Source organism: Mauremys reevesii, linkage group 1 (genome assembly GCF_016161935.1).
Source record: "Mauremys reevesii isolate NIE-2019 linkage group 1, ASM1616193v1, whole genome shotgun sequence".
In the NCBI taxonomy this organism is placed as follows: Eukaryota; Metazoa; Chordata; order Testudines; family Geoemydidae; genus Mauremys; species Mauremys reevesii.
The window spans coordinates 64,717,677-64,737,214 of record NC_052623.1 but is presented as its reverse complement, the minus strand read 5'-3'; the positions used below and the strand labels follow the sequence as shown (position 1 = coordinate 64,737,214).

The 19,538-nt window shown below is 49.0% G+C and overlaps 1 long non-coding RNA gene across 1 annotated transcript; it reads right to left on the bottom strand.

Annotated features, from left to right (window-relative positions):
- Positions 1-605: 605 nt before the first annotated feature.
- On the bottom strand, positions 606-14,352 carry LOC120397116. Its single transcript, XR_005593678.1, has 5 exons — positions 14,297-14,352; positions 12,268-12,471; positions 5,409-5,493; positions 4,977-5,061; positions 606-1,418 (listed from the first exon to the last, which is right to left on the bottom strand). It is a non-coding gene; the product is annotated as an uncharacterized LOC120397116 (long non-coding RNA).
- Between the last annotated feature and the right edge of the window lie 5,186 nt (positions 14,353-19,538).

Genomic DNA, 19,538 nt, shown 5'->3' with positions numbered 1-19,538 from the left:
TGGGACCATGCGCATACCCATAGCAGTGCCCCTGACTTTGTCCTCACCCACAACTATTTCACATTTGGGGACAATATATACCTTCAAGTCAGCTGTATGTTCCAGTCTATGCATCCAATGAAGTGGGCTGTAGCCCACGAAAACTTATGCTCAAATAAATTTGTTAGTCTCTAGGGTGCCACAAGTACGCCTGTTCTTTTTGCGGATACAGACTAACACAGCTGCTACTCTGAAACCTGTCATTATAGAGATTAAAGCACTGTTCTTTTCTGTTAATTATGTAACAACTAACCAATCATATTAAACAGCTGACAGTTCCTTCCTATATTCTTGGGTGGTTTTCCTTTTAATCTTTCTAGTTATGAACAGAAAACTCTAGTGATGATTGTGAAGGACAGATATAGAATTACTGGGCTTGTATTAGTGAAGAGTGTGAGAACTGACAGGCCTGCAGTTTGCATAGGGGAAAAAAATGATGAGGCATTTCAAAAATTCACTACATTGACTAAACAAATAGAATCTGTTGGAATTCATGTAATTTTTGTCCCATTACAACCACTCTGGGAGCCTGTTTGCAGTGAGATTCAGAAGACATTGGAATCTCTTTTTGTAGCTTTTGCTGAAACTAAACTTAGAGTGGGTTATGGACATCTTTATACAATATCTGTTGTGTACATAATGTTCTTCATACAAACACCATGGGTATTTTATAATTCAAAGTTCTACAAAATTCTTACAAGAACATTCCACAACATGTCTCAGCCTGAGATCTCACTTTATGTCAGTACAGACAGCACTCCATCATCTAAAGCATTGTCTAGACGGATGAGATTTTTAGGGACATCTCCCACCATTGCAGTAGTAGGGGCACTGCTTAAACTGACTGCTAATTTTTTAGTCCTCGGGTCATGTAATCCTGCTCAAAGAAATGGTTGGAGGTTTCTTTACAAATTTCAGTGCAGGCAAGGCCATCACATCTCTTTCAAATGAATCTGTAGAACTCACATCATGGATAATGACCTTTTGAGGGGGCAGTAGACTCCACCAGTCTCTCTCAGTCAGCTTCTGTCCTTATTCAATCCAATCCAAATTACAGTTGCATTTAAAAATTGTGTTGCCAGTTTAGCTATTAGATTTGGCAACTTTTTGGTTTCCCTAGTGAGAAAATAAGTGTCAAAGTGACCAGTGACAAATCTAGCAACTTTCACTGCCAATTACAGTGACATTCAGAGAAAGAAGTCACCAATATGTGTAGTCACAAAGTCATACGTGTGCAGCTCGATAGTGTTAAAAAAATCCATTCCATGCTCTTCTTACTACTTTCTTTTGCACGCCAAGTCAATGTCATTACGTCTCAACTGAGCACATCTTGGAAAGGAATTACATTCCAGGGCTTCTTAGGCTGAGATCACTATAATCTGCAGGTGAGAAAAAGAAGTTAGTTGAGTCTAATTAAATACTTTGCTAAAGCCATGAACACTTTGGGCTTCCTCCCTGGAGGCACAGTGCCACTTCCCCATGGAGGCACAGTGCCCCTGCCCCATGGAGGCACATGGCCCTGTCTCATCCCACCCCACCTTCCATCCGTGCAGCTCTCCTCTCTGGCTAACCTGCCTCCCTGGCCTTGCCCGCTTCATTAGCCATCTTTCCCTGCATCATAGGGTGTGCTAACTACTACAGACTAGCGAGAAAGAACACATTTGGCTAAAAACAAGCCCTGGCTAAATTGCTGCTCTCTCCAAAGTGCGCCTGGCTTTATAAAGGTATTTAATTAGCCTCCACAAACTTCTTTTCCTCTCCTAAGCACGATACCCAGATGTACAGACACTCTTTTCCCAACCTACATATTATATACTTTTTTTAACATTATAAAATTTTTTATATCCGTTCTTATAAAAAAAGAAGAGCAGGGAAAATATTTTATTAACACTATTGAGCTGCTTGTGAATGATTTTGTGCACGCGCAAACATATGTATATATAATTCTCTGTTGAATTCTCTGGAAATTTTGTTTAGTGACATTTTTTACTCCTTTTGAGTGCTTAAATAGTTACATGTAGTGACTTTTCAAGGTTGGTCTGGTGACTTTCTGCCATATGGAGTTAGCCAGGGGCGGCTCTAGGCATTTAGCCGCCCCAAGCACGGTAGGCAGGCTGCCTTCGGCGGTATGCCTGCGGAGGGTCCTCTGGTCCTGTGGCTTCAGCGGACCTCCTGCAGGCATGCCGCCGAAGGCAGCCTGCCTGCTGCCCTCACGGCGAACGGCAGAGCGCCCCCCCGTGGCTTGCCGCCCCAGGCACGCTCTCAGCATGCTGGGGCCTGGAGCTGCCCCTGGAATTGTCAATATAGTGTTAACCTTAAACTCCAGCCATTGTCTATTGTCACAACAATAAAACTAAAAATCCTTGTAATATGGCAGCCCTTGCCTCTCTCCTCCCCCCAGAAATAATTAATAAATGTTAGGCTTGTTGCCAGAGACTCAGAAGAGACAATGAACATAAATAGCAAAAGAGGGCTCCTCAAACATTCAAGTGTTAAATGCAAAGATCAGACCAGTATGTTCTCTGAATGAGACAAAAATGTATGGAGCTTGATGTAGGATATACAAAGATACTGGAGTCGCCTAACTAAAAGGAAACTTGTAGGTGAAACACCTTAAAGATTTTAAAGATCATTTGGAAACCAGTGGAAGTCTCTCAGAAGAGGTATAATATAATCTTGACACCTCTAATGAGTAGCCCTGCTGTGGGATTCTGAAGCAGCTGAAAATGATATAGTTAGCGGGAAGATCAAAGACAAGAAAAGAGCAGTAGTTGAGAAAGAGAGTGACAAAATTACGGATCAAGGATTCTGTTTCTCCTTGAGGTAACAGAGGTCTCAAGTTCGAAATATCCCTGAAAAGGCAATAAAAGGCTTTGACAACCTGATTGATGGGGGCATTACCACAAGTTCTGACATAAAATATGAGATGTTGCAGGTGCTTCATTTCTTCCCGGTGAAAACGATTAGCACAATGTAGTTTGCGCAGATATACTTGTGCAATGTTGTATTTATGTTTTCCATAAAATCATATGAATAGAGGCCTTTATAGTGAAATATAACTATCTGTACCAGTTATTTTATATATGTATGCTACTATGGGCATTTACATCAAAGCACTTTTTAAACAAACCTTATGGCTAGGCAGGGTTTCAGTTCAGCCACAGGTGGCACATTTGCCTTTAATATCTGGAAAGTTCCTTAGTGTTACTATTGTTTTTAAGAAAAAGTTGTGTCCCTTGCTATTTACTGATATTATATATGTTGAATATGAACCAAGCTTTGGTTTAGATTACTGTAAGTGGCCTTAGCTACAGTATTATGTATTTTCCTTTAAACAGACTGGATTCAAGTTTGGAGTTGAAAGGGCACAATTTTGCTCGCCATTAATGTTTACTTGTATTTTCCAGTTGGAAGCAGTTTCCTTTTCAATCACGGTACCTACCAAGAGATCTGCATCATGGCCTTGGTGATCAACGAGTACACGAACTCTCTTGGCTTCAACTGTGCATCGTAAATGGCACATCTGGCCAAATGCTGAGCAATTTCATAATATTGCAGCAGATCACAGGCCCTTGTGAGAAAGGCATGATTTTTAATATTTGTTGTAGACCGACTTCCTAAGCAGAGCTGAAGCAGAAAATGTTGCTGTTTTTAAATGGGAATATAAAATCTAATATATGGAAGTATACCTATCTCACAGAGCTGGAAGGGACTCTGAAGGGTCATCAAGTCCAGGTCCCTGCCTTCACAAGCAGGACCAAGTACTGATTTTGCCCCAGATGACCCCCTAAGAGATTGAGCTCACAAGCCTGGGTTTAGCAAGCCTATGCTCAAACCACTGAGCTGTCCCTCCCCGCTTTGTAAGGGAGCCGTTTAGGAGTTTTAGCAAGGAAATTTTCTCAACGTCATTGATGGTGAACGAGGAGTTCGGAAGCTGTGCTGTTAAACCTGCTATCTGGGAATTATGTATACTGTTAGCAATATATTTTTTATATATATATTTGAAAATAAAGCAACAAGCATTATATATCTATCTATCTATCTATATATATATATATAAATAAATGCTTGTTGCTTTATTTTCAAATATATATGAAAGAGTCAACAAAAGGAAATATTACTGTGAGTGTGTGTGTGTGTGTGTGTGTGTGAAAGTGTGTGTGTGAGAGAGAGAGCGCGAGCGAGCGCGTGCTCTGGGAGGCGAGACAGACAAAAATCTTTCTTGGGGAAGAGAGAAAGTGAGCGACGTTTGAGAGCTGAAAGGTGTAGTGGTGGGATTTGGGGGGAAGGGGAATGAAAGACTGAAGTTTTTGTGAGGAGGGGAAGGTGGACTTTTGGGAGGATGATGAATGATATGGAATTTTTGTGGTGAGAGTTTTCAAGGCAGGAAGAGAAGGAGGAAGAGAATCTACCTTAAAGATACTTGTGAAGCATTTTCTTTTGTGCAGTTTGTTTGTTTTGGAATGTGCCAGATTTCACCAATTAATTTCCTCTTGGAAAATGTCCTCCAGGCCTCACTACAAGGGCCTGATCCTTTTCCTTGATGAATGCCCCTGAACATCAGCTTGAGTTGCTTTCCTTCGTGTCTGCAAATTACTCAGGGGGGCTGATCCTTTGAAGTGCAGAACACCTTCAACTTCTGTTCACTTTAATGAGAGGTGAAGGGGCTCAGCACGTTGCCGAATAGACTCTAATTTGGGGGCTAGTCAAAAGACACTGTGAACCACTTTGTATCTGCCAATTAGGCCTTGCCGTGATAGGTCTCCCCAGCCACTCTTTACCACTGTTCCAGAACGTGTCTGCACCCGTCTCCCATACACAGAGCTGGCATACAGACAGCTGTCAGTCCCTTTTCCTGAGAGTGTGGCGTTTGGAAGAGTGAGTTGGATTCCATTCTGCGTCATCAACAGAACTGTTAACAAATTCCAATTGCTCACCAATTTCTCTCCTCTGTTACAACTCTCCCCAAATGCTTGTTTGTATTCCCTGAAGCTTGTCATTTAACCAGTCATATTTTTATTCCTGATGAAATAGAGAAAATAAAAATAAATGTTTTTCAAAAGAAAAAAATTGCAATTTTTTTTCTCTTTTACTTGCAAATGGAGCAAATTTAATACATGACCCATTGAGACACAGGGAATGTGGAAGTCCATGGTGACACTTTTACAGAGTCCTTTTCAAAACAGGACAACACTTTGCTTTCTTGCTGGAAGGAATTTTCCATTAATATATCAATGGCTTTTAGCTCCCTTATAAAGTAAAGTACCATTTTAGAAGGAAAGTTACAAAAAACAGGCTCATCAATTCATACCAAAATTATAAATCTGACATGCAAGACAGAGACAATCATTTTCTACATCTTCACATACCTTCCAGTACAACTTTCAGTACTGTCAACTCTTCTGACTTTATCTCTCGACAACTCTCATGGTGATTTATTTGAAGCCCCAGATCCTGGAATCATGTGGTTGTAAGAAAATCATAAAAAAATGTAAGTTTCTACCCTTCATAGTTGTGAAGAAAAGCTTGAAAATATGACTCAGAAACCAGAAGACAAATAAAAAGAATCAATGTTTTCTTTATTTATCACAATTTCATGATTTTGGGGCAGGCTGACTCATGATTGTGCTTGGGGTCAGCAATACTGAACTCTGACAATGAGACTGTACAGTACAGATGATAATGATATTTTTGATCTATCAGGCATGGCAACAAAGATGAAGGTGCCCTGCCAAAACTGCTGAAGTTTTGGCAACCACTATTTGCGAATCAGTTTAGCCATGTCTATAAATAGGAAAGCAACGCACACATGTAAGTAGTTGTACATCCTTTCAGAAGAAAAATGTTGGTAACAATGCATTCTGTGTGACTTTGGATGCTAACTTATTATTCTGTGTAAGCTCTCTGGGACAGGGACTGTCTTTTTTCTCTGTGTTATCCACCATCTAGCACAATAGGGTCCTGGTCCATGCAGAGGCTCCCAGGAACTACTGCAATAAAAATAGTCCATCAATAATAAACTGTTCATACAAAAATCCATGTTTGTGCAGACATAATTTTCCACTTAGAAGATAGGAAATGGCAAGGTTCCACATGGATCATGAAAAACTATCATTTACTAGATGTTTATACAACGTCTACCACAGTGGGTCCCTGACCTGGCTGGCCTCTAGGCACTATCACAATATCAATGTTCAATAGTAATAAGAATGATCATTTACATTATTTTCATGACCACTGTGACCCAATATATTCCTATTGCTTTGCTTCTTCCTACAAAACTGTATGAGATAAAGTAGCATTGTTTTCAGGTGAAAGGTGATTAGATCTATTTCTGTCACAGCCTGTTCTGATTGGTACAGGTTACTAATTTTGTTGATAAGTAATGTCTGATGGTTTCTAATGTGGACAATCTGCTAGTGTCTGTGTTGAGGCTACAAACACACTTTGCTTTGATATTCCGGACATTTAAGGCCCACTTTTTTAATCCATGTAGCACTAATCCACATAGCACTGTCTCTTTCCATTGCATACTAAAGTCCAAATCCTGAGGACACTTCTGTGGCTAAAAGCAGCTTCAGAGTTCTGGTAGGGGGCCAAAGCAATGGAGGCCCCTGCACAGAGGGACTTGGCAGAGCTTCCGGATTGCACCCCGGACCAGTGAGGGGCTGTGTCACTCTTGCCCTGCAACCTGGAGTGCCTCACAATGTTTTGCTAAGATGCAGATCTGTTCCTGCTCCCCTTCTTTGTCAAAAAGAATGGCCATTTGAAAGGTGATTGCCCATCAGCTTTGATGACACCTGCTAGAGGCATCAAATTGTCCTTTGTCTTTGAAAAACTAGTTTACCCAGACTTGTCTGGTTAGCCCATTTCAGACCTAATTTTCGCTTACATTTATAACTTTACATATAATGTCACTACACACATTTCATCATGCTATTATTGACAAGTAAGATATTAGTTTTCAAATGATACCTCACAAGGCATATTTTGTACAAAGATTATTACAATAGTGTGTAGGGTGTGAATACAGGGTGCATTCAATCACAGCACTGTCTCTTTCCATTGCACACTAAAGCTAAAGTCCAAATCCTGAGCACACTTCCATGGCTAAAAGGAGCTTCACAGTTATGGGTCTGCTGCACTAGGGGGCCAAATAGGGTGACCAGACAGAACATGTGAAAAATCAGGACGGGGGTAGGGGGTAATAGGAGCCTATATAAGAAAAAGACCCAAAAATCGGGACTGTCCCTGTAAAAGCGGGACATCTGGTCAGCCTAGGGCCAAAGCAACAGAAATCCCTGCACAGGGTCTCTTGGCATAGCTTGCATGCCGTGGAGAAGATCACCATGATGGGACTCCATAGTTTGTGCAGAGGAAACAATGTGGGAATGTCAAGGGTGGCCAGTGGGTCCTGCACAGCATGAATCCATTTGGCCACAGAGCTTAGGAGCTACAGCAGGTCAGCTCTATTACTCACTCCATATACTCTAGTAGCGGTCACGTCCCAGCTTCATTACTGGACAAGTGAAAGAGAAGTTACAGTGCTAGCTGAGGGGAGGGTAACTAGATATCCTGATTTTATAGGGACACTCCCGATATTTAGGGTTTTATGTTATATAGATGCCTATTAGCCCCCACCCCCTGTCCTGATTTTTCACACTTGCTGGCTGGTCACACTGGCTGGGGAAGTGAGGATTCTCTCTTCCAACCCCTCACATAGTTTCCTCATGCAAACTTTTCCTTAACCTTTGCTTGCCTGGTCAGGAATTGGGCCTGAGTCATCAAAGGAAAAAATAATGAAACTTCTTCAGTGAATTGTTTTTATTTATCACAATGAGATTTTGGTTTTGTAGATGTTGTATGTGCAGTTTCTCTATTGGAGGGGTAAGAAACAACAAGGACAGTAGATTATAGGGGTCACTTCTTCCACCTTTACTCATGTTGAGATATATCTGACTGCAAAAAGTCCCACTGATGAGGCTGCTCATGGAGTAAGGTGAGAAAGGGTAGCAGAATCAGGCCCATTATAATTAATAATGCTTAGCAGAAAACTTGTTATTGCTTGTGGGGAGGGAAGTGGGAAATTTTTTATTATTTGAGTGTTAATTGGCAGTAAGTGAAGGTTTGCTAGATTATGCCAGCAGATGTTGCTTTATGACTATATTAATGTTAATGATTTCCTCCTGCTGCATGTGAAAACTATTTAACCTATTTCTAGATCATTGTATAGTTTGCCTCCTGTTATTCAAGCTCCAGTTGTTTTTCTGAGTGTCACCCAAGTGGGATGGGTATTTTGTATAGATGTTCTATAGGTAGTTTAGTAGGAGTTGCAATTACTACATTCCATTTATAAAATATTCCTTTTGCAACCTCTAGTTACATAGGCCAAGATCCTCAAAGGTAAATGAAAGATAAAATCAATGGAAGTTAGGAGCATATATACTTTTGGGGATCTGGGCCATAGGCATCAATGGTTAAATGTAATAAATTAAAGATCGAAGGAAATGACTAAGAACAGCAGCTTTTCTGGCTGCAAAGCCTTCTTCAGGATTAGATAATATGTCCAAAATTGCTTGTGTGACTGCTGACAATGGTAACGGGGGACCAAATGTTTATTCTCATATTGTTGAAATCTCTCTATTTTTCCTGCATGCCATTAAAAAAGCACCACCATGGGATTTAAGAAAGAATTTTCAAGCAGTTTGAAGCATGGGCTGAACAGGTGTTAGAACTGCATTCATTGGAGCAAGGTATACTTTGGCCTCATGAAACCAATGCAAGTATTAAAAAGGCAATCAAGGGGTAAACTGATGACAGCTGAAGAGTTTGGAATCATCTCACATTAGCTCCACCCCATAATTTGATTTTTGTTGTGATTCTATATTCATTTTTACTGTGTTATTATTCATGTATCTGGCACTGCAAACATACATGATACCATCTAGCAGTAGGCAATTGTTATCTGCCCCAAAGGACCTATACTCTTATTATTAATGATTAATTTATATTGTACTAGCACCTAGCAGCCTCAGTTAAGGATCAGGGCCAACTGTACACATGTTGCATTGCTGAATCACCTGCACCGTGATTGGATTAGCAGGAAAGATGTGTGTGGTTCCAGTCCTATTCTCTCATCCAGGAAAACCATGCGCTACATTCAGTGCAGAAATTGCAATGAGAAGGGCAACAGATGTGGATGGAATGGAATGGTTTCTCTGCCTTTCCAGAGTTACTTCTGTAAGGGGAATTGCCTGCCCTTATAGGTTGTAGTTGGGTACAGGCTTTTTTGATGGAGGCCTACATTTGCCATGTCTTTAGGCAACTGTAGCATTTTATAGAGGCAGCAATGCCACCTGCTGCTCTACTACACACTGTTGGCACTGCCAGGATTGTCTGTGACCACTTATTAGAGATTTCCCTGCTTATATGGCACTTGAGGTCTTCTGAATATCTGACCCACACAGGTATAGTGAAAAACAGATGGGGAAATTCTGGAAGGCTTCAGAGACTATGATAATGATGGTGTTTCAAGAACGTTACAAAACAGAATGGAATATTACAGAATGGGAAGTGCCCATTGCAGCATGAATGCGTCTCAGAATAAGAGGCTGTTCAGTAATTTGTTGAAAGATAAGATAGTAGGCATTTGGCCTGTGCAGTATAAATAAGCTATTCGAGGAGTATGAGACAGAATGGAGAGAAATGTGGAGTCGGGGGAAGGACAAGGTGATAAATGAGGCAACGAGGAATCAGATCCTACATAGGTCAGATCAGGGGCGGCTCTAGACATTTTGCTGCTCCAAGCACGGCAGCATGCTGCGGGGAGTGCTCCATTGGTTGTCGGTCCCACGGCTCTGGTGGGCCTCCTGCAGGCATGCCTGCGGAGGATCCGCTGGTCCCGTGGCTCCACCGAAGCTGCAGGACCAGAGGACCCTCCGCAGGCATGCCACTGAAGGCTGGCTGCCTGCCGCCCTCCCGAGGAGGGGCAGAGCGCCCCCCACGGCTTGCCGCCCCAAGCACACGTGTTGCGTGCTGGGGCCTGGAGCCGCCCCTGGGTCAGATCCTAAGGCAGAGGTTGAAGGAGATGAAAACAGAGAAAGAGGGACCCTCCTCCACATATACCCCCATAATATGGAGTGCCCCAGACAGTGGAAGTGATTATGGCCATGAAATGTACCAGCATCTTGTGAACTATGGAAGAAACACCATGTTTTTCAGTATTGTCACAATACAACAGTGTTTCAAAAGGCACCGGTGAGCATGTATCACTCTCCATACTTTAATAACAATACCTGTAAGAAATTAATATACCTCCATTTTGGCAATTTATTTCAACAAGGAGATGGACACAGAACAAAAACCAAATGAGACTAGGGGGATATGTTCATATTCTCATGTAAGTTAAAGAGAACTGAAATCATGGGCAATTCATTTTAGTGTAGGTGGAGCTGGTAGTGTCATCTATAGATCAGATTGCCTAACAATTTCCATCATAACTCTGTGTTCAATTGCTTAAAACTTTGCCAAAAACTTTAATCATTTGGGCTGAGATTTACCAGGCCTGAAGTCTGCCTCAGGTTGATTTTTTTTTTCCGTATCAACTAAAATAGCTCAGCCACTTCCAAGCATGATGTTAGAGAACAATATGTTGTTTTAACCATGCTAAAAAATTTTCAGCTGTTCCATTGAGATGCTTTAGCATCTCCATATCCTGGAGCAGGGATTTATAATTTGGTGGGGGGTTGCCCTAGTGTCAGAGATGTAATTGTTATTAGGTATGTGAAAATCTGTCCAAGGTATACGCCTTTGAAACTCTTATTTAGCACATGCTCAGTAGAGGTTTATTCGAGTTTGGTCTCTACATTTTTCTGAAGATTCCATCTGTACAGAGGATGCTCCAGCCCCACACAGCTCCTACATACTGACTAGATTTGTCATGTACCATCCCCACAGAGCTTCCAAGCATGCTCCATTCTCAAGCTGTAGGCACTGAGCAGGATTGCCCCTGCCGTTGTCCCTCTAGGAGGCAGAATGCTCAAGCTGTGGTACCAGTCACTGCAACTGAGAGTAGGGAGGCTGTTTCCCTGGTGTTCTAACTGCTCCCTCTGCACAGCAGGTATGCCAGGCACTCCATGTGGCCTGACTCAAATGTAGAGGGGTGAAGAGCAGAGGGGTGAGGTGACAGAACAGGAATAGGGGATGGAAGATGAGTAGATGCATCGAAGGGGACAGAAGCTGGAGGAAGAGAATGAGGATAGGCACTGGGGTGGTGGTGGTGATGAGGGGGACAGGCCATGGGGACAGAGCAGCAGGGTCTATATCTACTGGAGAACACTCCCTTCCAGAACTTGAAATTGAACCCAACTGATTCCTGAGTCTAAACATTCCTCTGCGGTTAGCAAATAGCTGTGAAACCCATTGGTACACTGTTATCGCCTTCCTCTATAATGCTATTTCACATAAAGGACAACAGTCTACTATTGCTACCAGCTACCCTGGTACTGGATGTGGTAGAGGTTTGGCTGTGGTTCTAAAGGGTCTAAACCTATGTGGGTGTCATATGATGGAATATCTGTTTTTTCATTTTGCTTTCCCCCAAATGTAGGAAATTATATTTAAAAAACCAAAACAAACCCTACTTTAAAAGCATGTTAAGGTTGCAAAGTCAAACTCAAAAATCAGGAGATACTAGAATTAAGAGTGCCTGTTCATCTAAATAACAGGAGTCTCTTTGAGAGGTTTCCATCATGTGTTCTCATTTAACTGTGCTAAATCAGTACTTCCATAGGTTTGTAATGTTTCTCTTCATGTTTCTTTGCTTAACAATATTAGAAGTAGCACTGTTTATAGTATGTTGTCTAGTAAATCCTAGTGAGTAAATTTTAAGGCCTCTTTAGCTCAGTCAGCTTTATAGCTTGGATAAAACTAAATTGTTAGATTTTAGTAAACCTGGTCCTTATTATTTCTGGAACTGGTTTGATAATGAATTAAATTAGTACTGTGTGGCCATCACATGTTGTTTGATAAGTGTTCCATTTTAATTAAGAAGTAGCTAATGGATAATTAGAGAGGATTACACACCAAGCTAATTTGATGATTTTAAAATTTAGAATGTAGAGGCTCACATAAATCACTATTAGGGGTTTTTTAACAAGCTGAAACCTCAATTTTCTCAATGTCAATCAAAACTGGAACTGATGACATTCCTCATCAACCCACTGATACCTGTTCCACCAGCCCTGGTTGCTTCTTAGGAAGAATCCCTGTATTCAGAATGTGGGCCAAATTCAGACCTGCTGTAAGTGGGTGTGCTTCAGTGAGGTTCAGGCATATCTCAGTTAGACCTTGTATGTGCATTGCCTGCCTTGATCTCAGAGAATCTCAGCTACTTCCTTCTGATCACAATTTTCACAGTTCTGGCCAGAGGACCTGTCATAAATAAACAGATCAGGGTTAAGGTCTCTTTTACCTGGAAAGGGTTAACAAGCTCAGTAACCTGAGAAAAACCTGACCAGAGGACCAATCAAGGGACAGGATAATTTCAAATCTCTGTGGAGGGAAGCCTTTGTCTGTGTTCTTTGTGTAAGTGTTTGTGCTCTCTTTGGATCTAAGAGAGGCCAGTCATGTCTCCAAGTTCTCCTGGAGTAGTTCCTACTATCCAATAGTGAGTATTAATTAAAAAGGTGGATTAGTCTTATAATTTGATTTCTACATTTGCAATTGTGTGTTTGCTATAGAATTTCTTTACTTCTGTACTGTTATTGCTTTTACTGAGAAAGAAGGGAGGGGGAATTCTCTCCAGAGATGGATAAGTTTAGACCCTGTATTTTTGCATCCTGGTAATACAGAGACAGTTACTTTCTTTTTATTCTTTAATAAATCTTTTCTGTTAAAGGACTTGGTTGATCTTTCCTTGGGTAAATTCTCAGGGAAAGGGGAGGAGGGAAAAGGAAGACATCCCTCTGTAGTTGGATCCCAGTATCTCTCCTAGGAAAAGGGAGGGGGGAGGAAGCAGGGGGAATGGTTTATTTCTCCTAGCTGTAAGAACTCCATGGATTTGGGGCTCTTGGGATCCCCAAGGATTTTGGGGAAGGACTGTGTCCCAATACACATACATTATTGGGTGGTGGCAGCTTTTACCAGATCTAAACTAGGATTTAAGTTTAGAAGGATCCATGCAGGTCCCCATCTTGTGAACCCAACAGCTCCAAGTGGGGGTGAGACCTATGATAGGACCTAATTTAAGTAACAAAGAACAGCATTCAGGTGTCAGGCACCTTGTGCAGCCTCTGTGCAGTCCAGACAGAACTGCAACCCCTACCTCAGGATGTACAGGGGCTGCTCCATCTCTAGTCTCCTGGGGGCACCCAGCCCTCAAAAGGGGCTGTGGTGGAGCAGGCAGGAGGTGAGACAAGTCACCACTCAAGAGGTGCTAAGGGTATTGGACAATATTAAACATAAATCTATTTATCTATTTTCCCCAGTCATGATTAAAATAAAGATCAGTGACTGAAAGAAATATTAACCAAGGCCAACTTGCTAGGTAGTAAAAGTCATTCCCAATTGAAGAGGCAGAAACTCTAAGGAGTTTCATTTTCATGTCTTACTTATATACACATGATAGCACAGCCATGTATTTGTTGCTTTCAGTACAAGATGTGGGATGTAACACAAACACTGAAATTTCTGAAAGATATGTCATGCCATAGTAGACATCACACCTTTTCCTTCAGTTTGCGAACACAGTATATTTCACACCTGAGAGGATAAAAAAAAAAAGCATGTAACACTTATCTATCATAGTGATTAGCATTCCCTAAGCACTTTAAAAATGTGAACTAAATAAGTCACAACGTTTCTGATGAATAAATATTATCATACTGTAGACAGGCCAGACTCACCCCTGCAGTGCCTCCTGCTGGTGACTCTGGGGAATTAGCTCATTCCAGCACTGGAGCACCCTCTGCAGGCCAGTGATCTGCCTGTCCTCTGGCCTGAGTCCCTCGCTAGACCCCAGTGCCCTTTCACATGGGGTGCTGCCCCCTGGCAGTAACCCCTTTCTCTCTGGGTCTCCCCTCCACAGGGAACCCCCACCCTCTATCCCCACCTTGCCTCAGTCTATGGCTACTGCCAGTCATTGTCTAGCCCCATGTCCCGGGGCAGACTGCAGTATCAGCCTACTCATCAGTGGCAAGGAGGGTTTGGACCTGCTGCCTTGGCCTACCCCTGCGCTGCCCTCTGCAACCCCCAGTACCTGTTAGCCCAATGCTAGGCCACAGTCTGGGGCTTTCCAGGCTGGAGCTCCCCAGCCTTTCTCCAGCACTGCTTCACTCAGGTATCTAGTCTCTACCTCCCTGCAAACAAGCCCTTCTCTCTCTGAAGGCAAAGAGAGAAGATCTGTGCTTGTGGCTTCCCTGGCCTTTATAGGGCCAGCTGTGGCCTGATTGGGGTGTGGCCCAGCTGCAGCCACTATCCCAATCAGCCAAGCTTTTAGAGTAGCAGTTCTCAAGCCCTGCCAGGCTGCTTTTCCAAGCCCTCAGGGCTGGAGCAGGATCCACCCTGCTCCAGGGAGCGCTCTGTCTGCTTGGGCTGCCCTGCTGGCTGGAGTGCTCCCCCTTCTCTGGCTGCCTTGCTGGCTGGAGCCCCTTCTCCCTTCCTGGGCTGCTGCTGCTGGCTGGAGGACTCCTTCCTGGACTGCTGCTGCTGCTGAGTGAGTGCGGGGTGGGGGGGGGCCTTGCTGGCCAGCCCCCACTCCCCCACCTCTGGAGGGAGAAGCCAGGACCCCACCACCACCACCACTACAGCTACCACCTGTGGGGGGTCCTTCCTGCCTAGCCACCAGGGCTGCTGGAGAAGGAGGAGCTGCTGCTGCTGCTGGAGCTGTGTTTGTCCCGGGGAGCTGCTGGAGCCTGGAGGAGGACTGGGAAGACCACCGGCTGCTGGGAAGTGCACAGGAATCTGAAGACCACTGTGGAGGGGGCCTTACAAACTGAGTAACTTTATGACTGTGCTCTAGTGGTGGGGGTTTAGACTGTGTTTGTGGGGACGCGGGGGCGTGGCGTGGAGCCTGCCCCCTGGTCCATCTGTGTCCCCCCCCAGCCCCCACCACCACCGCTGCCCCCTCCACCACCCCTGCTGGCCTTTACCATCTGCCTCAGTTCCTGCCTCTGGGACTCAGCTGCTCGCCTGGCCTGCCACGCCCTATTGCCACCGTTTGGGCCTCCAGCGGCAGCCAGCTAGCCATTGACTGTGCGCAAGTGCTTGTGGGTGCACGCACCCCCCCCTTCCCCTGGACTGACCCCTTCCCCTCTGCAACAGGCCCCCTAGCCTTGCCCCTTGTTGCCTGCCCCGTTCGCCCCTTGTGGCCTCCCCTCCCCTGGCCCGCCCAGCTTCAGTTTGTTTGCCTGCCCCGCCCGTTTCCCTTTGCAGCTTTGTTTGTCCTGCCCCGGCCCTGAAGCCAGCCCCTTGGTCCCTCTGCCCCACTCCCAGCCTGGTTGCTCCTCCTCCGCGGCCCCTCGCCTGATTAGCCCCTGCCTCGTGCGCCCATAGTCCCATCAGTGCGCTTGTGCCTCTCCCTGTTTGTTGCCCCTCCTGCACTGCACCCCCATTGCTCTTGTTTCCCCGCCTCCCTTAGTGCAGCTAGAGGAGCCGGATTTTGCTCCTGTGTCGGTACCTGACCCCCCCCCCAAAGTCCTCGATAGTCCCCGTATCTGCCCCCCCCTCTATTGTTGGCACCCTCCTCCCTGCCCACAGCCTAGCAGGGAGGAGTGGGTGACCTGTTCCTCCCACCCGCCCCCTTTCTCCGGTGTTTGCCCTCCCTCCCCATTCAGCATGGCGGGAGGCGCGGCGGGTGGGATTCCCGGGACGACGTCTGTCCCCCCTCCCTCGCCTGCTCCCCCCAAACGCCTCCCGGTCTCAACTTCAACCGCGGCTGCCGGACCACCTGCCACCGCTCCCGCCGAGGCGCCGGCAGCAGCGACCGACGGGGTGCCCTCTGCTGCTGCCACGTCCCTCGCCCCTTCTGCCTCTGGGGGAGCCCCCCCAGCCGGCGGGAAGGGCCAGGGCAAAAAGAAGGGGAAGGGCCCCGCTAGAAAGGCTAAGCCCTCCATGGCGGGGCCTGCCACCGCTGCTGCGGCCCCGCCACCGGCCGCGGCGTCCCTCCCCGCTGTTCCCTCCACCAGCTCTGCGGGTGCCCCTCCCTCGGCCCCCAGAGCGTACGCCCAGGTGGCGGCGGCCCCCCCGCCCGCCGCTACGTCATCTTCCCCAACCGCCGCCTCCGCTACCATCTACAGCGGCCGGGGCCCCTTCCCCACCTTGACCCGGAAGCACGGCATCCGTTGCCTCCTGGTGCCCGCCTCGCCCCACGTGGAGACCTACGTGCGGGCGTTGGCGAGGGTGGTGGGGCCCACGGCCATCGTGGCGGCCTCCAAAATGTACGGCAAGGTGGTCTTCTTCCTTGCCTCGGAGGCCGCCGCCCAGGAGGCGGTGGAGAAGGGCCTGGCGGTGGGGGGCGTGTTCGTCCCCCTGGAGCCGCTGGAGGACCTGGGGGTCCGTGTCGTCCTGACCTCCGTCCCTCCCTTCCTGCCCAATGCCGCCCTGTTACCCGCCCTCTCGACCCTGGGGAAGCCCATTTCCATTGTGAGCCCTCTCCCCTTGGGCTGCAAGGACCCCGCCCTCCGTCACGTCCTCTCGCCCGCCGGCAGGTGCAGCTTCAGCTGCCGCAGCACGTGGCGGAGAGGCGCTGAGGTCCTTCCTGGTCCCCTTTCAGGGGCCCAGTACCGGTGCACTACTCCACGGGAGGCCCGGTGCTACCTCTGCCGGGCGACGGGCACGTCCGAGGACTGCCTTTGGCCCGGCTCGAGGAGCTCGGGACCCCGAGCCCCGGCACAGCACCGGCCCTGTCATCGCCGGGCGCCCTGGCCGCCCGGTACCCAGAGCCGCCTCCTCCTCCTCAGTCCATCACTGCTCCCGCTCGGGCCTCAGGGGGTCGTCCTCCAGGGCGCCCTGATGAGCGGGAGAGCCCCGCCTCCGCTACCTGCACTCTGGCGGGGCCTGTGGAGGAGGGTGCGGCAGGGATACTTCGGGGCATGGGAGAGGGCTCTCCCAGGGGACTCATCCTCCTTCCTGTTGTTCCACCAGTGCCTCTCCCAGCCCCCAAACCGTCTTCCCTGCCCCTGACCCAATCCTGTTGACCAGCCCGCAGGCGATGCCATGGAGGGCTGGACCCGGGTGGAGGGTAAGCGGGGTAAGCGGAAGGCTCGGGCTCAACTCGTGCCTTCTGCCGTGGAAGCCCCCCGTAAGACCAGGAAGGGGGCCGCAGGCACCGAGCCTTCCGCCATGCCCACGGGGATACCCCATCTGCCGATGACGGCTAGGGAAGACGTGGCAGCACCGGAGGGTACCGCCATCCCTCCTCCGCAGTCCCTCGCGGAGGCCCCGATGGAGCCCCTCCTGTTCCCTTGCCTCCTGTGCCCCCGCAATACCCGAGGTGGCGTCGCCTCGGGCGCAAGCGGGGAGGACTCTGGGATGGTGGGTGGTGAGCTCCCCTCCATCTTTGCAGAGATCGAGGCCCTGGGTCTGACCCCGGTCACCCCGGGGGAGGACGACCCTCTGCCGACGGGCCTTGACCTGGCAGACCTCACCCCAGCCCCCCCTTCCCCATGCTCCACCATCCCTCCTGCTACGTCCGCTCCCGCCTCCGCGGGTCCCCTGGACTCCTCGCTACTGGGGGTGTCCCTCGGTGGTGCGGGGCGATCGAGTTCCTTCCCGGGTGGGGGCCCCCCCGAGGGTTCGGCATCTCCCCGCGCCGAGGCTGCTCTACCTGCCGTTGAGCCTGAGCCCGGTGTCACTGGGGACCCCCTCCCTACCCCTCCAACTCCCGTACCTGGCCGCGAGGAGCCACTTACTGATGGTTCAGCTCCTGCGGCCCAGGGTCCCATCTCTGTCCCTCCCCCCACCCCTGCTCCTGACCCCAGCCCTGCCCCCTCCACCTCCTGTAATGTTATTGCCGCCCCTGGGTCTGTCTCCTTCCCTTTCCCGGAGGATGACTCCCAGGGAGCGGCTTTTGAATTTCATAGTCCCGACCCACTCGGGGCTGTACTCTTCCCTCCGCCGCCCCCCACTGAGCCAGGGCCCGCCCCTTGCCTGCCCGTCCCGGTGGGCCACGGGGCTGCACCAGAGGCCCCACCGGTGGACCCCCGGAGGCCAGCGACCCCGCCCCCCGATACGCTGCGAGAGGAGTTGCGGGAGTTCTTGGAGGACGTCCGGGGCTCCCGCAACAAGGTCGTGCTTGCTCTCCAGCGCTGGGGGGACTTCCACCGGATCCTCCTGGCCACGCGGGCCCTCATAGGGGAGGGCAAGGGGACCGGGAAGCAGAATGTCGCGGCTTACCACCGGGCGCGCGGCTTCCGTGACTCCCTGCTCGCCTTCGGGGTGGGCCACGGTTTGCTGCGTGGCCCAACGGGGGCCGTGAGCGCCCCTGCTGCCGTGGATCCCCCCCAGCCCTCCTCATGGCAGTCATCACCTTTGCCACACTAAACGCCCGGAGCTGTAGGGTGGGTTTCCGCAGGAGCCAGGTGCTCTCCTTCCTTCGGGAGGGGGGGTACTCCGTGGTTTTCCTGCAGGAGACCCACGGATCCGGCCGCCCAGCTAACTGGCGGCTGGAGTGGGGACAGGGTCTACTTCAGCCATCTCACCACCCATCAGGCTGGAGTGGCTACCCTGTTCTCCCCCGACCTACGGCCAGAGGTGCTGGGGGTCGCCGAGGCTGTGCCGGGCCGCCTGCTGCACCTCCGGGTCCGCATGGCGGGCTTGTGGTCAACCTCATCAACAACGATGCCCCGGCCTTTGCCCCGGAGTGGCTGCAGTTCTATCGGCAGGCGTCCGCCTTCCTCGGCTCCCTGGATCCTCGCGAGTGCCTGGTCCTGGGCGGGGACTTTAACACCGTCCTCGAGGAGCGGGACCGCTCGGGACCGAGCAGAGCCCGCCGCCGCGACGTCCTCAGGGAGATCGTCGCCCATCACTCCCTGGTGGACGCCTGGCGCGACCACCACCCGGACGACGCCTCCACGCACCTATGTCCGGTGGGAGCCCATCGGTCGTGCCACTCCCGGTTGGACCGCATCTATCTGTCCCGGTTCCATCTCTCACGGGCCCAGTCCTCCAGCGTCCGGCCGCCCCCTTTTTCGACCACCACCTCGTCACCGTGACGGCCTCTCTGCGCGGAGAGGCCGGGCCGCCTATTGGCACTTCAACAACAGCTTGCTGGAGGATGGGGCTTCGTGGCGTCCTTCCGGGAGTTCTGGCTGGCCTGGCGAGGGCAGCGCGCGCTTTCCTCGGCGCGCGGTGGTGGGACGTGGGAAGGTGCGCGCCCGGCTCTTCTGCCGTGACTACACCCGGGCGCCAGCCGACGGAGGGATGCGGCGATAGGGCAGTTGGAGCGGAGGTCTTAGAGCTGGAGGCGTCTGGCCGCCAGCCCCGAGGATCCATCCCTTTGC